General features: G+C 39.3%; 1 pseudogene; it reads left to right on the top strand.

Moving 5' to 3' along the window:
* The first annotated feature begins 250 nt into the window (after positions 1–250).
* LOC116129153 lies at positions 251–23782 on the top strand (annotated as a pseudogene).
* The last annotated feature ends 1669 nt before the right edge of the window (positions 23783–25451 follow it).

Raw genomic sequence — 25451 nt, 5'->3', positions numbered from 1 at the left:
TTAGTAGCAGTTAGTCTAAATTTTGAATGGATAATAATATGAGCAATAAACTAAGGGCTCTGCACTTTAAGAAGAAAAATATCAAGAAAAAATGTAAAATGAAGTAATAAGCTGCCAAGAGCCAAATAGTGTCAACCTTAATAATTCTAAAGGAAAGTAATACAGTTACTGAAAGGAGTGCATCGAATTCATGTACTGAATAACGTGATGCAATCTTAACCGTCGATTAATTATGAATTAATATTAATCAATGGTGAGGATTTCGTCACGTTATTCAGTATATGAATTCGGCGTGCTCCTTTCGGTAATTGCAGCATTACTCAATTCTAAAACTATGACGATATTTTCGCTGGTCAACTCTAATAACTTTGAGGTGTATAGGCTGTTTATCAGCTTAGATCTTACTTATTCTTGTATAACTAGATGAAAAAAAAAAAAAAAATTGTGATAAGAAGCAAAAGATGTATTTTAATTTAAAAGAAAAAATTACCAGTGTGGACTAGGAGTTTACCAACAAGGTAAACTCATCACTTGCAGTGGGTACCAGAATCTATACAAGAACAGTTAGGAATCTTCAGCTTTGAACTTTCGAGAAGATGATCTGGGAAGTAACTTTTGGAGGATTTCCATCCAAGAATATAATTGCATTAATTTGATTATTTTTGTTACATTGTGTAATTTCCATATTTAGATATTAGGTTTCTCTCCATCCTTTTGCTATAATAATTGAGTGTGGCTTTAAAATAGTCTTTATAATGCAGGTGTTGCTTTATGATTTGCGATCCTCATATCCTATACGAATCGAGGATCACATGTGAGACTTGCTTTTCATGTGTATGTGTTATCTTTTATCGCATGCTTGGACTCAATTAGTCTGTAAATTCTGCCACTACTGTGCAGGTATGGGAGTCCAATATTGGATATTCAGTGGCATCATAGTCTTAACACTGAACGACCAAATTTAATTACAACAGACAGTCGTGTTGTCAGAATATGGGACCCTGAGACAGTAAGATGTTTTTATTTTTATTTTTGGTTTCAACTTGTATTGTTTGGAACGCTTGTATTCATGGATTAATAAACTTAAGTGAACATCTCTATGTTTCTTGTTTTTGTTTCCTGTGAAAGTATCATAGTTGAGTACTAACCGGTGGAGGAGCAAAGAACTTCAACTTGTAAAGTATATCATCGTAGTTATTTAATTGTTTCTTCGGTTCGCATGATTAATGTTAAATCTGCAAATGATATAATCTTTTTGTGTTCTATTTAAATTAGGTAATCATTGTTGCGGTTAGTATGTATTCATTGAACCATTGATGTAAAAAAAGTGGTTCTCATATAATGCAAATTTATATGTATTGTTCAATTGTCCTAGTAATATTTTGAGTTTGTTTTCAAAAGTCTTAGTGATGTCAATAAAAGAAACCCAAGACTAATTTTTTATTTTAGGAACTATCTATTTTAGATATTTAAGAATATTACTTTTTTTAATCGGATTATTATCATTTTGGGTTAGATTTAATATGTTGTTTGAACTCAATCATGTTTTCTTTCTTTCTTTTTAGTACTATAGGTGGGCCTCGTAACTTTTATTTGTGTAAGGCACTGTTTGAATCCACATTAATAGAACGACTGGATTGCTTTCTCTCTTTTTTATTTTTCTCCAGTCTCATCTAATTCTTTTCTCCACTTTATATTTTCTCTTCTTTTAATGCATCCGTTGGTACTAGAGATTTGTCTTGTCCTAAATTAATTTGACTTACAGTGTTCATGAACGTACTTTTCTTGCCCAACACCTTTTACATTGCCATTGTGGTGGGTAGTGACCAAAGCATAGAAAAATGAGAAATTTAGATGGCACCACCCCGAACTATTTTAGATAAATGAGCTTTTGGTCAGGCATACTGTTGATCTTGTTACTGGCAGCTTGTGGACCAAGACTATTGACTTGGACAAGATATTTCGGCAAATAGCAAGGTTCTTAACATTCAACTATAATTATGGTTAAGAGCGATAGATCTTTAAGTTCTTTATTGACGAGGAAAATATAGATGCAACATCAAGTAAATGTGTGCTTATTTGATGATTATATTATAGATAATAGATATGCATGTTTTCTCTCTCTAATTTTTCCTAGTACTAGTATCTATTCTTATACCTTATTTGATCTTGCATCATTGTCAGGAAGAAGGCAGGACCCCGATTGAACCATCAGGTGGGAAGATAAATGATATATGTGTGTTCAAAGACAGCGGGTTGGTGTTGCTGGCTTTAGATAGCAGCCAGGTACCAGCTTACTTCATACCTGATTTGGGACCTAGTCCCAAATGGTGTGCTCCAATGGAAAACATGACGGTGTGTTATAAATTTTAGTTTATTTGCTTCTTACCTTGCCTTTTGTTCATTTCATTTGGAATCTTGAGTTGGAGTGCTGATTTTTTCTTTTTTGGGTCTATTATACAGGAAGAGCTAGAGGAAGGTGGACAAACAACCATACATGATAACTACAAGTTTTTTATTAGAAAAGTTGAATTTGACCAGTCTGATTGGCACCAATCTTCTAAGAGCTTACATGCATGGCTTCTTTATTCATTATCGACTATATAAGAAGGTGAGGTTGCTTCAGTGAATATCTATTTTCAGTTTTCATGGAATATATAGACAGTCCTAGGAAACTCAAGAATGTTTTTTAAGGTTTATTTTGTTTTCCATCTGTTATGCCTGAAAAAGTAGGGCTGATGCAAAACCCAGTCAGCATAAAAAGTCAGAGCTTAGGTAGGTCCGTAGCCAGTCAGAGGCAGCCACGTCACGCAATGACATGAACGGCATGCTCCTATCAGGGCAGTGGGTGCGCGTCAGGCCAGTCAGGAGCTAGAGTCATTCCACGTGTCTAATCCCTGCACCAAATCGCGTAAATCGCTCTAGAAGGTGGGAAATGGGACATAAAGAAGGATTTGCACGGATAATCCCACCAACTCACAGATTTAGTAATCATAACCTTAACCCATCCCACTATAAATTGAGAGTTCTTCTCTCATTTGGGGGATTAGCTAATCTCTCTAAAGAAAAATTGCATTCTCTCTCTCTCGTGTAATCATTTGTAAGTCAGCTCGCTGAACGCGACCTGGCCACTATTATTAATACAAAATCAGTGGACGTAGAATTGGATTCCTTGAGCATCCGAACCACTTTAAACACTGTTCTCCATTGCTTTTACTCTCACTTTCTTATCCACGTGTGTCTTCTGGGCCAGCTCAGCATTTCACACGTGCGTTTGGTTTGTGTCAAAATCACGCATCAACAGTTTGGCGCTAGAAGGAGGGTCTGATTTAGTATTCGTCCTTCATCAGGAGAGTCTCTAACTAATTGGTCCTATAACAGCAAATGGCTCGCCGATTTGAACCTGAGCGAACCAATCATGGTGCTGAGGAGATCCCCCAAGTACAGAAGGACACCTCTCTCGAGGTGCCCTCAGTTCCCCAGAATGCCGTAGGGGATATCCCTTCAACTTCACAACTTGACCCTGTCATCATGAGCTGGAGAGGTTCAACAATACTCTCCAAACAGTCAACCAAAGGTTGGACCGTTTGGACCGGGGCATGCCACCTGAATCAAATGAGGCGGCGCAACAGCCAAAAACGCCTGCAGGTCGCGCGAAAGCGCGGCAAAGGTCGATAGCCCATGCCGCGAGCACTACAGCGTGCCGAAAGAAGGGTAAGCAAGTGGCAAAAAAAAAGGCCTAAGGGCTCCAAAAGGCCGGCGAACATCGACCACGTCCTGAGTAGAATACCCATGGCATTAAGACTCGGTGAGAGGTCGCAGCCTGAGCCATCCCACGCCATGTCACATGAACACCCCATAAAAGTACTGGGTGGGGCGATTCTCATCACCGCCAGAGAAACAATCCTGATCATAGTCGTGCGGGAGGTTCCCACACTCCGTGGGGTGGTTCATACCACCGTGGAGGTTGTGAAAATTCCCTGCAGCATTCATCGCCATCACACGACTCTAGCCAACGTGTGTCGAGAGCGACCAGAACTGCCGACCAAGGCGAAGAGGAATCTGACCTCCGGACTTTCCTCAACCGCAATCGCGAGAGGCGAACTCGCATGGGTGAAAGCAATCCGCAAATAGCTCCGCTGCCTCAGATTGAGGAGCTACAGCGAGCTCTGGATCAGCTAAAAGCTCAGCAAAACGAGCAAGGGTAAGTCGCAGCAATGTCTCCCTTTTCTCCGGCAGTATTAGCCGCCCCTCTCCCATCAAGATTTAGAATGCTTGACATGCGGGCGTTCGATGGAAATTCTGATCCGCAGGATCACTTGTATGAATTCAATGACCTGATGGAGCTTCACCAGGTTTTAGATTTGGCAAAATGTCGTTGTTTGGCAGTAACTCTAACCTCTCATGCCAAACGATAATTCAGGTCACTCCCAGCGGGAAAGATCAGCTCGTAGCCTCATATGAGTGCGACGTTCTTAAGGCATTTTCAAGCAAACCAAAAATTCTCAATGCCTTTGAGCTACCTCAGCAATATAAGGCAAGAGAGGGACGAATCCTTCCAGTCTTACATCGACCGATTCCACAGAGAACTTAATAAAGTAGCTCAAACTCCCGAAGAGTCTGTTCGGACTCTCATCATAGCTGGAGTTTGCCCACAGACCGACCTGTGTAAAGAGTTACAGGCTGAGGATGATGTTTCCCTCACTCGCTTTTATAACTTTACGGAGAAGTACCTCCGTATTGAAAATTCCGTGGCGGCGCTCCACTGCCACGACCACGACGCTTCAGGTAGTGTGCTTGGTCGGGGGGAAAGTAGGAGAGTTGATCGCAGATGGGCTACTGATGATCAACGGAAAGGAAAGAAACCGCGCTATGAGCCTAAAAAGTCTTATGCTTCAGTTCCTCATCGCAATCACGACATAAATCAGTATACGCCTTTGAATGCGTATGTATCGGCTATTCTTGACAAGTCGGAAGAAGCCAACCTGCTCGGAGAGCTTGAGCCCATTAAAAATCCCCCATCAGCCAGAGATAGTAAAAAATACTATCGCTTTCATTGGGATAATGGGCATCACACCGATGAGTATCGAGCTCTCAAACAGGCAATCGAAGACCTCATCAAGCAGGGGCATTTCAAGGAATATATTGATGACTCCACTCCCGCACAGGAGAAAAATCAAGGGGAACCAGGAAAGAACCGTCGTGATCACAAAGGTATATGCAGCGTCAGAATGATCTTTGGGGGACCGTATCTCGTGGAGAACTTGTAAGGTGCCTAGGAAAGACATGCTCGCGCAGCCCATCACAATCCCATTAGTGTGATGAGCATGTCGCGACTACCACAAAAGGTTCGCAGGGAGGAGGAAATTACCTTCTCCAAAAAGGATGCAGTTCGATTGCATCATCCACACGATGACGCTCTTGTGATCACGCCCCTAATAAGGTGCCATAACGTCCACATAATGTTGGTGGATAACGGAAGTGCCATGAACATCCTGTTCTAGGCAATTTTCAAAGGAATGAACTTGGACGAGGCCGACCTGAAGCCCGCCTCGATCCCCCTATATGGCTTTACAGGGGACCACCTGATCCCCAAAGAATGATCTCGCTTCCAGTCACGCTGGGTGACTTTGACGAAGTGACTAAGGTAACTGAATTCTTGGTAGTGGATTGCCCATCCACTTTTAATGGCATCTTGGGGCGACCTCTGCTGAGAAACTTCAGGGCGATCACTTCGATATAATATCTGAAGATGAAGTTCCCCACCTCGATGGAGATATGGGAAGTTAGCGGATCTCAGCGCGCATCTCGCGACTGTTATGTAAAAGCAGTACAGATGGCATGCAAAGGGAAAGGTATCTTGCGCGGCATTTCCCGACAAGCGATGGCGATCAGCTAGATCGAGCTACAGCCTGGTCCGGTCGAGGATAATATGGATCCTTGTATTCAGGAATGCCCTTCCAATGGGCCAATTGAGGATCTGTCTGAAGTATCGGTTGACCAGAGCGAGCCGAGCAGAGTGTTAAGGATTGGGAGCAATCTCAACCCCCAGCTCGCCACTGAACTGACCAACTTCCTTAGAGAGAATATCGATGTGTTCGCATGGTCACACGCAGATATGGTCGGGATTAACCCGAATATTATTTTCCATGCCCTGAACATTGACAGTGAAGCCAAGCCGATTCACCAAAAGAGAAGGGCGATGGATCCGGAGCACTATGTTGCCTTGAAGCTTGAGGTAGATAATCTCCTTCGAAATGGATTCATCCAAGAAATGTTCTATCCGACCTGGGTTGCCAATCCCGTTCTAGTAAAGAAGCCCAATGGTAAATGACGGACCTGCGTCGACTTCACCGACCTCAATAAGGCATGCCCAAAAGAAAGCTTTCCCCTACCCAGAATCGACTAGCTCGTGGATGCCACCTCCAGACACGAGCTGTTGAGTTTTATGGACGCGTACTTGGGATACAATCAAATTTTGATGTACAGACCGAACGAAGAGCATACGTCCTTTGTTATAGATCGGGGGTTGTACTGCTACAAAGTTATGCCCTTCGGCCTCAAGAATGCTAGCGCAACCTACCAGTGACTGGTTAACCGAATGTTCTCTAAACAGATCAGAAAATCAATGGAGGTTTATGTAGATGATATGCTGGTCAAGTCGCATGTCGCTTCAGATCACATAGCGCATGTCGCTACGGAATGAAGCTAAACCCCCTCAAGTGCTTATTCGGAGTATCCTCGAGAAAATTCCTAGGATACATGGTTAACCAACGGGGAATAGAGATCAACCCCGAGAAAATCCAAGCTCTCCTTTATATGAAAAGTTCGACCAACAAAAAAAGGTCATGAGCCTCAATGAGCGAATAGCGGCACTCAATCCCTTCATATCGAGGGCAACAGATCGCTGCTTGCCATTCTTCAATGTTCTAAGGGCCAATAAAAATTTTGAGTGGACTCCTGAGTGTGAACAGGCATTCCAGAGTATCAAAGAATACCTTAGGAAGCCACCTCTCCTATCCAAGCCTCTCTTGTAGGAGATCCTCCTCTTGTATCTGTTGGTCTCTCAGTTCGCGGTCAGTGCAGCCTTAGTTTAGGAAGAGGACAAGATCCAATGGCCAGTGTATTACGTGAGCAAGCGTCTGTTGGATGTCGAGATGCGGTATCCAAAAATGGAACGGTTAGCCTATGCCCTGCTGATCGCTTCTAGAAAATTGTGATCTTACTTTCACGCCCATACGATTCATGTAATGACTAATTACCACTCAGGCAGGTTCTCTAGAAGCCGGAGGCATCAGGTAAATTGCTTAAATAGGCAATGGAATTAAGTCAGTTCGATCTGAAGTACAGACCGAAATTAACTATCAAAAGGCAGGCTGTTGCCGACTTCATATCAGAATTCTCATATCATTCGACGAATGAGTCGGAGCAACAGCCCAGCGAAGTCATTCAGGAAACTGCTCAAAATCTATCAACCTGGATCCTCTACGTCAATGGATCATCAAATAGAAAGAGGGCTGGGGTAGGTCTTTTCCTTTTGAGTCCCAAAGGGGCTCGCATTCATGGCATTCTCCGATTCGATTTTAAGGCAACCAATATTGAGGTCGAGTATGAAGCTCTGCTCGCTGGACTGTGGTTGGCTAGAGAAATAGGTGCAATAGCGATCAATATCCATAACGACTCCATGCTGGTCGTTAACCAGATTTTGGGAGAGTACCAAGCCAAGGAAGAAAATATGATTAGCTATCTGAAGAAAGCTAAGCCCGCACTCGAGTCTTTCAAGCACTTCACGATCATACAGATTCCTAGAGATAGCAACTTTGTGGCAGATGTCTTGGCAAGGATACCCTCGTCATTGGACTCAGATGCACCGGAGAGCATTCCTGTTCAATTCATCGAGACCCCCAGTATCAGCCTGGTCGAGCAGGCCGTGAATGTAATAGCATCAGATTCCTGGATGACCCCTATCATTCAGTATCTTAGAGATGGAACCTTGCCCGACGACAAGGTCGAGGCAAGGACCCTCCGAACTAGATCTGCTCGTTACAACCTCATCGAAGACCAGTTGTACAAGCAAGGGTTTAATGGCCCCCTCCTCTGATGTGTGACTAACGAAGAAGCAGATTACATCATGAGAGAGATATATGAAGGGATATGTGGTAATCACACCGCCGCACGATCTCTTGCCAACAAAGTTGTTCGTCAAGGGTACTATTGGCCCCTAATCCAAGAAGACACCTACAACTTTGTCAAAAGGTGTGACAAGTGTTAGTGGTTCGCGAACATACCGCAAGCTCCTTCCCACCAGCTGATAACCATGACCAGCCCCTAGTCATTCTCCATGTGGGGGATCGATCTCACCGGTCCCATGCCAGTTGGTAAAGGGGGAGTAAAATATGTCGTGGTTGCGGTGGATTACTTCACCAAGTGGGTCAAAGCAGAACCATTAGCCACGATCACGACCAGAAAGCTCTAGGACTTCGTCGTCAAGAACATTGTGTGCCGCTATGGGATTCCTCATACTCTTATCTAAGATAATGGTAAACAATTCGACAACGAGGAGCTCAAACAGTTTTACGACGAGCTGGATATTCATAAAAAAATTGCCCCAATCGAAAGGCCACAAGCAAATGGTCAGGTTAAAGCTATCAACAAAACCATCAAGCACACTTTGAAGGCAAAGCTTGGCGCAGCCAAGGGGAATTAGGCTGAAGACCTCCCCGAAGTCCTATAGGCATACAAAACAACTCCGAGAACCTCTACCTCTAAAACCCTTTTTTTGCTAGCATATGGCTGCGAAGAGATGATTCTTGTGGAGGTAGGAATCGATTCACTTCGGAGGGACCTGTACAACGAAGCCGACAATGAAGCGCTTATGCGTGCAAGTCTAGACTAGTTGAAGAACATCGCAGCAAGGCTCAGCTAAGATATCAGCCTATCAGCAGCGGGTGAAGAGGTCCTTTGACTCTAAGGTCAAGAGAAGAGACTTCCAGGTTAACAACCTTGTTTTGGATGAAGTTCTTCTTGGTACTAGAGAACCAAGTGCGAGAGTTTTAGGATCGAACTGGGAAGGTCCATACCGCATCTCCAAAGTGATAAGTCCAGGGACTTATTATCTCAAAAGGCTGAATGGTTCCGAAGTACCCTGAGCTTAGAATGTTGAGCAGCTCTGACCATATTATCAGTAATTTCAAACTCAGTCTGTCCTTGTAAAGATTTTATTTCTCGCAATCTTTGTAAATAACAAGTGTATTATTCTGTTGTAATAATCTTTCCACATGTAATTTTGCTCGCATAGACGTGTTATAATCATATTCGTATAGACTTGTTCTAATGTTATAAACGGTTAGAATGCGATCTCATATATAACATGGGGTATAGAAATCGTAAGTGCTCAAGAGATTAAGAAAGATGTATTTCATTAATAAGTACAGCGAACAAGATCCCAAAAATAAATTACAATTATCGGCCCTGATCCCCAACTCCTGGAGGTCCGACCTCGTCATCTTAGGGCTGGTCGCCATCCGCCTGGTCAGCTGTGGGCTTCTCCAGGGCGTATCCTAAAGCCTCTCCCTGATCAAATCCTCGGGCGGCCTTCGCTGCTTCCTCATTGTCGAGCCGCGCCACGCCATGGATATGAGAGTTTCCTGCCAATCCTCTGGGAGATCAGACATATCAATCTCTGGATTCTTCGACCGCAAGGCATAGATGGACTCAATCGTCCATTCAACAGCCTTTGCCTTAATCTCCGCTATTTGGCTCTACATCTCTTCGGTCACTAAAGCAACTCTTCCCTGACTTGCTTGGAGTTCGGCCTCGAGAGCCTGCCTTTGCTTCTCAGAGGCCTACCTCTCTTGCTCTACTCGTAAGGCCCGTTGAGAGGTCGTTTAAAGCTTCTGGTCTTTCTCGCCGACCTCCCTGAAGAGCCTAGCTATAGTCCTCTAGAGTTCCTTTATCTCCTTCCCGTGCTTCTCGAGCTCGGTCTTTTGAAAATCCACCGTGTGAAGAGCTGCATTCCTTTCGTTCAGGTACTGGTTCGTCGATTCAGTGGATAGCTCCTTTTCTGCTTCGATGGCCTCCAGGTCCCGCTTGAGCCGCGCATTCTCTTCCTTCAGCGCGACCTCTCCCGCTATGGCTCCCAGTCAAACCTTTTGCAGGGATAGTTGCATGGAGAGCAGAGCCTGTGAACAAGAAGAATAATGTCAGTTTCCTACCAAGAACGAAAAGGCAAAGTCCTCGCTGAGGACATCTCGTTTTACCTTGCTTAAGTACTGGACTGATAACCCACGAACTCTTCAAATACTTCTGCGAGTCTGCACTCTAGCAGGGTGAAGACTACCAACTGCAAATGATCCGACAATTGTCCCATCGAGTCTAACACTGGAGTGCCGTTGCCGGTGCCCCCAGTAGAGGTTTCGCCCATCGGTTCCTTACCCGACCTCTTTCTAGTGCCTGAGACCTCACTTTGCCTTGCTCTAGATGCTCCCGAAGCAGTGGGAATGCCTGGCTGTGACCTTCCGGGCTAAACGCCCAGATCCTCCAATTCAGACTCTGACTCCTTGGCCCGAATCTGTCACCTCTTCCTAGGTCATTGGGCCGTTGTCTTTTGCTTCGAGCGAGCAGTTGAAGGTTGGGAAGCACCCGTAGGTCAGACTAGGGAGTCCACCGAAGGTTGGGAAGTCTCAGCAGGACGCGCCAAAGCCCCTGATGTTGCCCCTTTAACTAGGGGACCATTGGGAGCAACTTTGGTCATCCTAGCGGTCCTCGCTCAAGGGAAAGTAAACTGCCTTTGTCTTGGTACCTTCAGAGGCATGGTTGCTGCATGTGAACGTTGTTAGTAAAAATAGTTCATCACGCAATAAAAAAAGACCCAATTAACGCAACTTACTCGATGGGGACTCTAAGGTCGCATCTACGTTGAGAAACCGTATCTCCGCATATTCGCGGTTGTCACAAGTAGCCCTGCGTCGCGACTCGCTTTGAGCAGGAAACCGAAAGCTATGATTCTGTTCGGGTCCACGAGCAGCTATAAACTGGTCGTTTTGTTAACTACCAGAAAAATAAACAGCTCGTTAGCAAAGGACAAACAAAGTCAATAAATTCGTTAAGGGAAAAGAACCTACTCGGTTCCTGGAAGTGGCAAAGGCCGTCATAACGAAAGAAGAAAAACTATCTCGTAGGCCCCCGCATTGCTAGGGTAACTGTGTATCCCCGTTTCTATAGTAGGTCGCCTGGACAAGTAGTAGGAATCCTTGTCCTTGCTCTTTTTTAAGGTATACGAGCAACCGAGCTCTAACGCAGTTAGCTCGCCTAACCTGTTCTCACGACACACAATGTACATGGCAACGACAATCATGTATGCGTTCGGCGTGAGTTGTATCGGCGCAATCTCGAAATGATCCAAGACCGACCTGACAAAAGGGTGGAAAGGGATCAACCCCCTACCCTTGAAGATATCCTCGGAGATCGCGGCCAACCCACGTGGCGGATACCGAGCTGTGCGTGTCCTATCACAGAAGACCTTCACACGGATAGCGTATTGGTCTATCACCCTTTCGAGCTCATCCTCAGTAAGTACCGAGAAGATCTCTCAAATGGGACTCGCAGGAACATCCTGCGTAGACGAACTGGTCCCTTCCTCGAATCTGGTCGTTGAGAGATCCATTCTACTGCAGTCTGTAAAAGCGATAAGCAGGGAATCATTTAGCCCTCGTACACTATTTTGTACGATGAAGTGGAGGACTTCCCTTCCTAAATCCTAGAAAACCCTAACATTTTGAGCCGTCATTCATGGCTCAAACCCAACAAGAACATTTCGTCTCCGATCAACCATCTGCAGACTGATATCATTATCAACTACTGGGAGTAAGAAATAAAAACAGAGAGCGATCCTTACCTCTCGTAATATGAAGATGAATCCTTCTGCTTCGAATAACAGATACGCGCTGGTTTGGAAGGCAAAGAATCCAAGTTTGCAAAAGTCTCTTGCTCTCTCTAAAAAGATGAGTATGGTGACATTGCCTGAAATGAACCTGGGTTTTATAGCAAAAGAATTGGCACTTGGTTTTCCTGAAATCAAATGACGTTTGGGCGAAAAAATGTATCTCATCGTTGATCGCGACCACGTGTCGTAGATCCGCGGGGAAGGGTGACCGTCACGCTCCAAGAAAACCAAATCGTCATCCTTCTTTGTTGAAAAACTCAAGCGACGGCACATTCTCCTTCCGCATTAAATGTGCCCCAATCTGCATTTAATGCTCTAATAGGGGATATCGTTTCAGCATGTCATGCATTTAATGCGCATGGCTGGCATTTATTGTGCACATGACACATCTGTCAGAGCAGAAGGCGTTTCATTAAATGTATCCATTACGAAAATATGACAGGTAACGTCTGAAGAGATCGTTACGTAGAACACTCTTTGTCTGGCCAGTCACGAAGCGACGTGACTCCTCGATTCTACCCATTGGTCGCGAAGCGACGTGACTCTCGACGAGTATTCAGTTCTAAAACAACCCAATCCCTTGTCCAGAGGAGAATTCCAAGTATAATCAGGTCGTGAACTTCAAAAAATCGAAATCAAAGCACTGGTATGGTCTAAGATCAGGTCGCGCGCATAAAAGCACAGTCTCAACCTCTTTTCAAATAGGTCAGAATCACCAGAATTTCCTTGAAGGCGTCTTGTCATGACATGAATTATAGTTTCCAAGGTTCGATTCTCAAACCTTAAAAACTAGGGGACTTCTGTTATGCCTGAAAAATAAGGGCTAACGTGAAACCCAGTCTGCATAAAAAGTCAGAGCTTAGGTAGGTCCACAGCTAGTCAGAGGCAGCCACGTCATGCAATGACATGAATGACATGCTTCTATTAGGGCAGTGGGTGCGTGTCAGGCCAATCAGGAACTAGAGTGATTCCACATGTCTAATCCCTGCACCAAATCGCGTAAATCGCTCTAAAAGGTGGGCAATGGGATATAAAGAAGGATTTGCATGGATAATCCCACCAACTCACAGATTTAATAATCATAACCTTAACCCATCCTACTATAAATTGAGAGCTCCTCTCTCATTTGGGGGATTAGCTAATCTCTCTAAAGAAAAATTGCATTCTCTCTCTCTCATGTAATCATTTGTAAGTCAGCTCGCTGAACGCAACCTGGCCACTATTATTAATACAAAATCAGTAGACGTAGGATTGGCTTCTTTGAGCATCCGAACCACTTTAAACACTATTCGTCATTGCTCTCTCATCCACGTGTGTCTTTTGGGCCAGCTCAGCATTTCACACGTGCGTTTGGTTGGTGTCAAAATCACGCATCAACACCATTCACTGGGGTTTTTGCGGGGAATGTGTGTATTCAATTACAGTGAATGAAGTTGATCATTCAAAAATCAATCAGATTTGTCAGATCTGTTTGAGGGAATGAAAAAAAATTGTCATTCAAATACTTTGATTGCACAATATGGCAACGTTTTTAACTTGTTTCGGTATATATATATATGTGTGTGTGTGTGTGTGTGTGTTCTAATGCCATTCTATTTTCAGGCAAAGGCAATAGCGTATCCTTTTGCATATGAAACCCATAAAAAGGAGCAGAAACAAAGGAAACTTGAAGAGCAATGTGCATCTAGAATTACGGTGAATATTTATATTGTTAAAATCAACGTTTTTATGTTCCTTAAAACTATTTGTATCAGAAGTATTTATGTCTGGATTTTATTTCTACCATGTTTCATAAGTATTTTATAAAACTTTCTATGAAAAAAGCAATTGAGTTTTGCGTGTTCACAATCTTGTACTGGTGTTTTGGAGAGACAGAATAAGAAATGTTTGTATTTTTGAAACCCTGCTTTCTAGAAATATCAAAATGTCTTTTAATCGTACATGTGAGATTAATATTAGTTTTTGAACAATCTGTTTTGTTTTTCAAATATACTATTGGGTGCTCTTTTTTCTACTTTTAGATTTGTATAAGAGATAAATATGTTTGAAAATAATATTGAACAGGCCCTAAATTTCTATATTTATTAAGGAGACAAGTGTGAAAAATTAAAATTGATTTCTTACTGCATGTTCTGTTTCAAAATGACTTTTTTATAAGTTCATGGTTCCCTGATGTAAACCCGTGGGCTTCCTGGATTTCCATCTTTCTTACTCTTTTATTTTGGTAAAGTAGGATGATCTGATTTCGGCTAATTAATATTGAAAATAGAGGAAAAACTTGTTCACTCTTATTCACTTAAAGAAATGCATATCATACATCTCTAGTTATAGACTAACTCTAGATATCTTGATAACCCTAAGCTAGGATTATCCTAACTTTTAAAATTTAAAACTAGATAATGTCTAGATAACTCCTAAGTTTTCACATTCTAATCTTAGGAATTCAACACTCCCCTCCAAGCTGATGAGAAGATACCAACTTGGAGGTAAGATTATCAAAACTTTGTCTAGGCAATCCTTTTATAAAGATATCGACGGTCTGTTGGCTTGTAGGTAGATATATAACACACAAAAGCTTCTCTTCTATCTTTTCTTTGATAAAGTGGAGATCTATCTCCACATGTTTGATTCTGTCATGATAAACTGGATTGTGTGCAATACCAATTGCAGTCTTGTTGTCACAATATAGCTTCATAGGTTCTTCACTCTTGATTCCTAACTCAACTAATAATCTTTTCAACCAGATTAGTTCGCAAATACCTTGTGCCATTGTCCTAAACTTAGCCTCTACACTACTCCTTCATACTACAGTTTGCTTCTTGCTCCTTCAAGTCACCAGATTCCCCCAAACAAATGTATAAAATCTTGAGGTTGACCTTCTATCACTCACTGAACTTGCCCATTTTGCATCTATGAAAACTTCCACATTTCTTTCATTAGTCTTCTAAAGAACAGTCCTTTTCCAAGAACTTTCTTCAGACATCTTAAGATTCTATTCACAGCCTCAAGATGTTTCTCTTGTGGATTATGCATGTGCTGACTTACAACACTTACAAAAAATGTTATGTCAGGCCTAGTATGAGATAACTATATCAATCTCCCAACTAGTCTTTGATACCTCCCATTATCAATTGGTGTATCTCCATTTATCTCATCAAATTTCACATTCTGTTCAGTTGGGGTCTTAGTAGGTTTGCAACCTAACATTCTAGTATCCTTCAATAAATCCAGAACATATTTCCTCTGAGATACATAAATTCCCTTCTTATTCCTTGCAATCTCCATGCCTAAAAAATATCTTAGCTGCCCCAAATCCTTTATCTTCAAAGTCTTGAGCAATAACTTTTTTTACCATATTCATTTCTTCAAGATTATCCCCTGTAAGAATAATATCATCAACATATACTATTAAGATAGTAATCTTACCACCCTTAGTCTTGAAAAACAATGTATGATCAGCATGTCCTTGAATAAAACCATAACTCTTGATAGCCTTAGTGAATTTCTCAAAACCAGGCCCTAAGAGACTACTTCAAGCCATGTAAAGATTTTTCAACCTGCACACCTTCCTGTCAGCCTGATTTCCTTCAAAACCTGATGGCAACTCCATATAAACTTCTTCTACAAGATCATAATTCAAGAAAGCATTCTTAACATCCAATTGTTGTAGGGGCCAATCTAAATTTGTAGCAAGAGATAGAAGCACTCTAATAGTGCTCCGTTTGGCTACAAGAGCGAAAGTCTCTTGATAATCTACTCCATAGGTTTGTGTGAACCCCTTAGCTACTAATCTTGTTGTAAACCCCTGCGTCAGCGTTCCGAGGCTATAAGGTATATAATTCTACCCTTAAAATGATTTTTATCAATAAAAGGGTAAAATGGTCATTTTGCATGCATTACGAGACCTGAATGTTGTAAAGTGTTGGGAATTGATGATACTGATAATAAATATGATTAAAGGGTCATGATGGAGGTTAGTAGGGTTAAACGGCATAAACAATTCTCAAGGGGTATAATGGTATTTTCACAATAATTTATAGAAGTATTCATAAAAGTGTATTATGGGTAAATTAGTTAATTATCTTATGGATTTACTTGGTCACCAAGTAGAAAAGAGAAGTCAAATGGCATTAAAGTAGTGTAATAATTATGTTGTAGTAAAAATAACCAAAATGCCCTTCTATGCAAAATTTATACCAAATGACCCATATATCTAACTTTTGATGGCCAATCCCATTTTGGAATTAAAAAAATGAAATATTTATAAGATCTTTTCTTGGTTAAGTCGGCCAACACTCTTAGAACACCAAACTCTCTTCTTCAAGTCTTATTTTCCTCCATTAAAGGCTTTAATTCAAGCTCTCTCTCTATCTCTCACAATTTTCATAGGATTTCAAGTTGAATTTCGAAGGAGATCACCATCCACACTTAAAGAACTTCAATTTTAGGGTTTAAGGTGAGTTTTAAAACCCTAGTTTGTTGTGATTTTTAGTTAAAAGAGAAATTCATAAGTGGTTATGTGTGTAAGGTAGAAATGATGAACCTTTGGAGCTAAAGAGGAGTGTCTTTGTGCTTTGAATACTAAGGTAAGGAAAAAAATCTCTCTTATGACTAGGGGTGTATACGAGCCGAGCTAAGCCGAGTATCTGGATACTCGAGCTTGGTTCGTGATGAATAGTATCGAGCTCAAGTTCGAGCCGAGCTCGAGCTCGCGAGTATGGGTGGATACTCGAGCTTGAGTAATCGAGCTCGAACGAGCTCAAGCTTCTAGTTTATTGTGAGAAGGGCTATTTGTCATTTTAAAAGCTTGAAAATTAAAAAAAAAAAGTTACAAAACTTACAATTTGGCCCTTCGAACATAATGAGGCTCACAAGCCTATCGAGCCGAGCTTCAGCTTGATCAAACTCGGCTCGATCCCTTAAACGAGCCACTCGAGCTCGAGCTCGAGCTCGAAGTTAATCTAGTCGAGCTCGAGCTTTTCACGAGCCGAGCTCGAGTAGCTCACGAACTGCTCAGCTCGCTCCTCATCCCTACTTATGACTACAATTGATAACACCTAGAGTTGATGAAACTTGCACCTATTTATGTTAATTTGAGTGTGATGCCATGTTTTGGTTATGGATTTTTTAAATGGGTGTGTTGATTGGTATATGTGTGCATATGGAGGATGATTATGCCAATTAAGAGATTTGTAGTTGGATGATGTTTTGGCACTTTTTGGTTTTGTAAAAAGGGAGGTTTTTATGGCCTTTTATACTTAGAATGATATGACAAATACTATGAATGTGCAAATGAATGTGACATGGTTAAAAATGCATAGAATTCGAATTTGGCTTTTTAAGACTTATATTGTACATGCTTCACTGAATCAGTCATAACTGAAGTTATAAAAGTCTGATTGAGCTGATTCTTGAGGTATTAAAAATTTAAGAAATAGACCTAAAACTTTTATGTTTTACCCAAAAATCAATTCGAATTGGAAGATAAGGAAAAAATTGCTTGAAAAGTGACAAACTGTATGACATCCACCTCCTTAATAAAAAATCCCATCTTTTTTTATAATTTCTATTAAACCACTGAATAATCTTACTGTTGAAATTCCTTGTGTTGTATGAGAAATTGAATGAATTAAGTTAATGAATTTACTAGGAAAATATTCATGTCATGGAGTTTTGCTAAATTGATTGATGAATTGTGCAATTGGCCAAGGGTACATGTTAAATGAATGAATAGTATGATTGAGCGTGGGAGATGTTATCCCATATGTTTGCATTCATAATGGTAATGCATATAGCTTATTTAGTTGACTTATGAAAAAATTTATGAAATGTTAAAGAATGAATTCCACAAGTCTCTTGAGGTATAAACCAAGATCAGAGGAATGAAATCTTTGTGGAAACCATGAGTCATTTGAGGTGACGACCAAGAACAAGGTAATGGTTCAAATGAATCCAATTGGATAATACAGACTAATGAAAACATCAAGTACAAAGACAAAAGAAATAGGCATGCCATGTTTATGAATATTGCATAAGTCATATATGTTCTATGTTATATTATGTATGATTATGTTATGACTTATGTTTATGAGGAAAGTCCAAAGTGTATGACATGTTTTATGAACTTGATAATGTCAATGAATGAAGGTCATGTCTTGTAGGTAGGTAAGGTCCTGAGTAATATGCTTGTATAATGAACATTAATAGTTTATAAATGGTCATATTCCCTTACTAAGCGATTAGCGCTCACCTCACGAATTTTCTTTAAAATGTTTTGCAAGTAAGTATTGAAGCTTGAAGCTGGGAGAGGCTATTGTGGAATGACATGCGCATGAAGGAATGCTTTTGCTATATTTTGATTTTTTGTTGTAAAATAACATCAAATGGTTTTTGTTTTATGGATGTTGAAGTAAATATGTTTTAATAAACCTAGTATGACCATTTCCTTGTCAAATGAATGAAAAATGTTAAATGATATTAGTAAATGATATTATATACTTAAGATATTAACTCCGTAGGAAGCTAAATTTCTTCAATCATTTTATGGTTATGAGATGTTTAATATCATGCTTAAAAAAAAAAAAAAAAAAAACAAAGACAAAACAGACAAAATCATAGGTTTTGAAACAAACTCATTTGCTAGGCGTGTATTTTTTAGGCTCTCAATGGCTAAGGGATAAGGAAATACCCAACTAGGGAGGGGTTTTACACTTGCGTTATATCTCTCAACTGTTCCATCTGCCTTGTATTTCACTGTAAAAACCCATTTGCAGCCAACAATAGTCTTCTTTTCTGGTAAGCTCACCTACTCCCAAGTCCCAATCTTTTCCAGGGCCTTCATCTCCTCCATTACAACCTCTTTCCATTTAGGATCATCCAAGGCTTCATATACTGATTTTGCAACTTCTATAGTTGAAAGATTAGTAACAAATGCACGAACACTAGAGGATTTATCATAGGATACAAACTTAGAAATATGATGTAAAGTACAAGATCGAACACCTTTTCTAAGAGCTATAAGAAGATCATCTCTTGATTCAGACTTACTAGGAGACAAACCTTTTTCAACTAGAGACTATGAGTCAATGACTTCTTCTGGTTGGGATAATTGGCCTTGTAGATCATTAAGATGCTCATTACTTTGATGATCAGCTTTCTAAGAATAAAATTTTAGTCATAGCTGATTGAGTCTTGCTAATTCTTCCCCTGTCTTTATGTGTTTTTGACCTACAACTTCATGATTTTCTGTTCTGATAGAAATAGGACTTATAACCTTAGAATCTGGTATAGTTAGAAGATGTTGAGTTAGGGGTAAATTCAGATTTAGAGGTGTTGATGTGGAAGTAGGATTAGAACTCTGACTTAAGGGAAGTGTTATTTCCCAAAAACAATCTTCATTTAAGTTCTCCCCCTAAAGAGAAGTGTTGGGAAAATAAGGATGAGACTTAAAAAAAGTCACATCCTTAGAAATAAACGTTCTTTTCTTAACGGGGCGAAAACACTTATACCCTTTTTGTGTGGGAGAGTACCCTAACAAAAATTTAATAGCCCTAGGTTCTAACTTGCCTCTATTCGAAGAATGGGCATGAACATATGTAGTACACCCAAAAGTTTATGAAGGAAGAGATTTGAGGGCTCTAAAGGTGGGAAATGTTTCAAGGATGACAAATAGAGGAGTATTGAACTCTAAATTCCTAGAAGGCAGCCTATTGATTAAATAGGTGGCTGTGAGGACTACCTCACCCCAAAAATATTTAGGCATGTTCATGGTGAACATCAAGGCCCAGGTAACCTCTAATGGGTGCCTATCTTTCCTTTCAGCAATCCCATTCTATTGTGGGGTATCTACACATAAGCTTTGGTGTATAATACCATGGCTGGATAGATAACTTCTTAGGATATAATTGAAATACTTCCTACCATTATCAGTCGTTAAGATCTGAATTTGTGTTTGGAATTGAGTTTTAACCATGGAATGAAACTTCTGAAAAATTTGACCTGCTTCAAATTTTCTTTGAAAAAATATATCCAACTTAGTCTAGTGTGGTCATCAATGAAGGTAATAAACCACTTTGATCCTGTAATGTTTGTAACCCTAAAGGGTCCCCAAATATCATTATGGATTAAAGAAAAAGGTTTGGACTTTTTTATAAGGATTTGCTGGATACATTGGACGAGTATGCTTTGCAATTTTGCAGATTTCACATTGAAATAATAATGAATTTTTATTTCTGAATAATAATGGAAACAACCTTTTCAAATAAGAAAAACTAGGATGGCCTAATCTTCTATGACATAACATTATTTCTAAATTACCAAAAATAGAGGTAGAATTACACCTAGATGCTATAGTTGGATTATTCACATTAGCCTTCTCATCAAAGTAGTAGAGCCCTCCTCCTTCTCTAGCATTGCCAAGCATCCTCCCCGAGAATGAGTCCTGAAATTCACAATGGGAAGAAGAGAATTTAGCCACACATTTTAAGTCTTTGGTTAGTTTGCTAATGGATAATAGATTACAAGATTGGATAGGAACATTAAGGACGAAATTTATAACAAAGATTTCTGGAGAGTTGGACTGATCCTTTACCAGCTACATTTGACAAGGAACCATCAGCTGTTTTGACCTTAAGATTACCATAACATGGGCTATAAGACATAAACACACTTGAGTTACCTAACATGTGATCTAAGGCTCCTTAATCTATAACCCAAGGTCTGTTTGTTCCCAAACTAGTATGCCAAGCTATAAGGGAATTACCATTCTCAGCAAATGAACAAGAATGACTTGAAGAACCAGAATTGGACTATCTAAACAACTTATGTAGGTGTTCTAATTGCTCTTTGTTGAATGGTACAGGCCTTGGATGATCCTCAACTTTCTGAGATGCATGTATTTTTCTCTACATTAGCATGTAATCCCTTACCACTAGGTTTATTTGTCTTCCAATTTGATGGTGTGCCATGTAGTTTCCAACAGGTAGCCTTAATATGCTTTGGTTGATGACAATATTCACACCAGATTTTCTCTCTTCTTCTCAACAGTTTTTTATCTCCACTAGGATTGGTATGTGTCTCCCAACCTTTAGAAATTAACAAGTGTTGAGGATTTTGATTCTGGTTGTGTACTCAAACTGCTAGTTCTTGCTAAATCTCCCATCACCACTGTCCTTTTACTTTCTTCTCTTCTTACTTCTGCAAACACTTCACAAATAGAAGGTAGGGATTCTTTTCCCAAAACCCTACCTCTCACTTCATCGAGTTGCTTATTCAGCCCTGCAAGGAACTCAAACACTCTCTCATTTTCCAACATCTTAGTGTACTTTATTTTGTCTTGAGAGCAACTCCGGTCTGCCTCAAAATAAATCCAACTCTTGCCACAACTTAGCCAATACACTATAATATTAGGTTATAGACATGTTACCTTGTTTGGTCTCTCTCAACCTTAATTTTATCTCAAATATCTCTGCTAAATTCCCCATGTCTGAATATGTTTCTTTGGCTATTTCCCAAATATCTTTTGTAGTAGGAAGAAACAAATAGAACCGACTGATCTCCTTCTCCATGGATTTGATCAACCAGGCCATTATTGTACTATTCTCAGCATCCCACTTCTCATTTGCTGGATTATCTTCCTTCGGAGCTTTGACTACTCCAGTCAGGTAACCCAATTTTCCTCTACCTCGAACCATCAACTTCATAGCTTGAGACCATGGGATATAATTGTTTCTGTTCAATTTGTGAACACTAATTTGAATGGAATTGTTATCATTTAAATGAGGCTAGACTCTTGTTTGTCCAGATCTTAGATCTGAAGAAGAAATATGTCGATCATGTGGTGGACTTCGGCTCCTACCCTGCCCGCCACCAGTCATGGCTATTTTAACCATCAATTACTATGGCTTGCCAGCCACCAGTCATGGCTACTTTAACCATCAATTACTATGGCCAGAGAGCCTGGTTCTACTGCCATGAAAATAGAGAAAAAACTTGTTCACTCTTATTCATCTAAAGAAATACATATCATACATCTCTAGTTATAGACTAACTCTAGATATCTTGATAACCCTAAGCTAGGATTATCCTAACTTTTAAATTTTAAAACTAGATAATGCCTAGATAACTCCTAAGTTTTCACATTCTAATCTTAGGAATTCAACAAATATATATATCCTCCTTGATGCAGCTTAAAAGGAAATTACCCAATGTTAACTGCGGTCTTGCAGCTCGTATCCTTGAAAATGAAGAAGTTGAAGATGAAAGTAAAGATGTTGACGACAACGAAACTAAGAAGAAATCCAAGAAGAAGAAAGGCCTTGGCAGTGATGATTTCAAAGATGAACGATTTGTAGCAATGTTTGAAATTAAGGTATAATAATATGATTATCTGATTCTACTTTCTGTTGTCAAGTTTAATATTATAATTTTCTTAATTTTCATATTATTTGTTGCAATGGTTTTATTTATGATGAGTTCTAACCTCATCGTTACATTTCACTGAGCTTTCATCTCTTGTGAAATAGCAAAGCTTTCTCCATTAGCTTGTTGCAAGAATTCTTGTTTGTTTCAAGACACCCAAGATAATGTATTGCATTTGTAAGACATTTTTTGCAAACCATCTTACAAATGCAATACACAAGACGTAACTTTGGAAGTGGAAATTTGTGTAATCTTTTTTTTTTTTTTTCCCAAAGGGGCTACAATTGTTTAAATTTTGGATGAGGGTTATACTAATTATTTGTTGGGAGGAGCTAGAGGTGTAATTCCCACCTTTAGTACTTGATATTAGCATACTAACTCGAACGTATTTCCCTGTCAAAAGAAGAAACTTTTGAAATTTCATTTGAGCTTTGAATTGTTGTAGCATCTAGAATTCTAGGTTTATATATTAACTAGGGAAACCAGTTCTTTGTGAATTCATGGAAACTGGTGCCTACCATAGGATGTTATAAGTTGAATACTCAGTATCTCACCCATTGAACAGAAAAGCTGGGAAAATTGAGGTTTTAGCAATCTGAAATCTTTTGGTGGGATGATACTTTGTTTCTTATTTAATAATTCCATTTTCTATGAGGTCATGTAAATTTTGTTGTACTCCTACCTTTCTGTTTCTCCAGTTGCCTTTGAATTCACATTCTTTTTATTTTTGTGCCCAGGACTATGAAATTGCTGAGTTATCATATGAGTATCTTGCTCTACATCCTCTGGCTTCTCAGAAGCAACCATCTCTGGTGAAGGAACATTTCAAACCTGTAATGGAGGATGAAGATCAAAGCGCGAGTGATTCTGATGTCTCAGCAGCATCTCAGTGATCAGACGATGAGCTTGGCAAGGATAAGATGAAAAAGAAATCACGAGCTCCTAGGTAATCTGTTCATAGCTTATTGTATACAGAGTTATGCCTCTTCTCTGGGTTGGTTAATGTCGCTCAATTTATCTTTTGTTAATAATAGCTATGCGAGGAGAGGGAGAGTCGAGGCTTTTGTTTCAGTTACCTTACTAATCATCTTTCTTGTGTTAAAATCTGTAGATTGTATGAAGTTAAGGATGAGTGGCTTGCAAAAGCATTTTGGAACCGTGTATCACTTGCAAAAGAGGACGCTCTTCCTATGGGAGAGAGGTTGAAGGCTCTCCAAAATGATCGGCAGGCTTCTGGTCTCCCAAGTGATGTGAAGTTGGGACCAGGAGGTTGGCGAGAGATTTCTTTCATTACTAGAAACTCGGCCAAGTACGAGGAAGATAAGGAGGACAAAGAGGCACATCATGTAAAGAGGAGAGGAATACAATCATTAGGGCTGAAAACCAGATAGGCCAGGGTTACGAGGCCGAGGGGGTTGAGGAGGCAATCGTGGGAATGGTAGGAGAGGAAGACGATGATCATAAATTTCAAATGTGAAAGAATATTCATTTTTCTTTCGTCATGAATGTATCGTAGTTCCCCCATTGGTGAATGAGGAAGCAACACACATTCATGAAGCAGGTTGGTTGAATCAATAGGCAGATACGGAGTCCATATTAGATTCTGGTATTGTCTGTTGGTTTCTTCCCATTCTTATACATTTAGGGTTTATCAGGGAAGATTTTTTTGTCCACATTTTTTCAGATGAATAATATTTGTTGAAACATATTCAATTTTGTGTGCAATATTACAAATTATTGGTCAAGTCATAATGGGTTTGTGGTTTTGTCGTTTAGTATATGAAGATTAGCTCAGTGTGTGTATATATATATATATAGAGCTTTGATAATAAAATAGTGAAGTTTACAACAGTAATAAAAAAAAAATCAGACCAATTAACTTCAAATTCCTAAACTTACTGTTAATAAACCAAATCCTCACGAAATTAGGATTACCATAATTCTTATACTAATAGAATGATGAAATATGAAGGATTCCAATAATTCTTATACTAGTAAAATGACGAAATATTGCTATGACGGGCGTACTCCAGGTTTATAAGCACTAAGGTTTAATATTTGTATAAATCTTAGATAAATACTATGATGGATACTAATTAAATATATCCTATTTAATTTGATTGAAACTCAACTATAAGCAATATCCAACAACTAAAATTTAGAGCTGGATGCTATTACTTTATAAAATTACTTGTTCAATAAATAAATGAATAAAGTATGCTATATTAAATCATGATTGTCAAATCAGGTATTGTATCGTGTGAAAACTTAATTTTTCGAATCATGTATCGTGTATTATATTATATCGTATGATATACTTTTTAAAAAATAATAATAATAATTTTAAAAAAAATAATGTCAATCCCAAGATTAATTAACGAATTTTGTGATATTATTGGCTTTAAATTATGGTATTACATAATTAAAATTAATCACAAAATTAAGAATCTATATCATTCACTTTCAATCATTCATATCATTTACAAGATTAATGTCAATATTTATATCTCCACTTATGTTATTATTATCATGCAAAATGGGTAACACATCTTCCTTTTTACTTTCTCTATATAAAATGGGTAAATTTGGATAGGTTTTAGTGAACCGGGTTAAGTGACCCAGACCGAACTGAAAAACTTTTTGGGCCTTTGGCCCAAATTAATAAATTCGTATCGATTTGTATCGATATTTTTTAGGTTATGAATCGATACGTATTATATCGTAGGATACATATCAACGTATTAAAAGATTTATGATACACTCTCTAATACATATCGTTGGCGACTCGTATCGTAGGATACTAATAACCATGTATTAAATAGGAGATGTAATTTGTATAATTTTTTTATACATTATTGGAAAGAATAAAACAATTGAAAATAGTAGTTTTTTAAACGGAAGAAATATATATATCAATAAGAATAAGAAAAATCTTATTAATATTCTACATATTGGATTTTAAACTGAAATTATTATTAATAAGAATAAGAAAAATTACGGTCCGTTTGGTTTATTATTTATACCCTATTCCCAAAATAACAGTTTGTTTAATTATTTAGGAAGTACTATTATATATTTTTTTAATTAC

Source organism: Pistacia vera, unplaced genomic scaffold (assembly GCF_008641045.1).
Source record: "Pistacia vera cultivar Batoury unplaced genomic scaffold, PisVer_v2 Contig208, whole genome shotgun sequence".
NCBI lineage: Eukaryota > Viridiplantae > Streptophyta > Magnoliopsida > Sapindales > Anacardiaceae > Pistacia > Pistacia vera.
The sequence above is the reverse complement of the archived record's forward strand: the minus strand, read 5'-3'. Positions and strand labels throughout refer to the sequence as shown.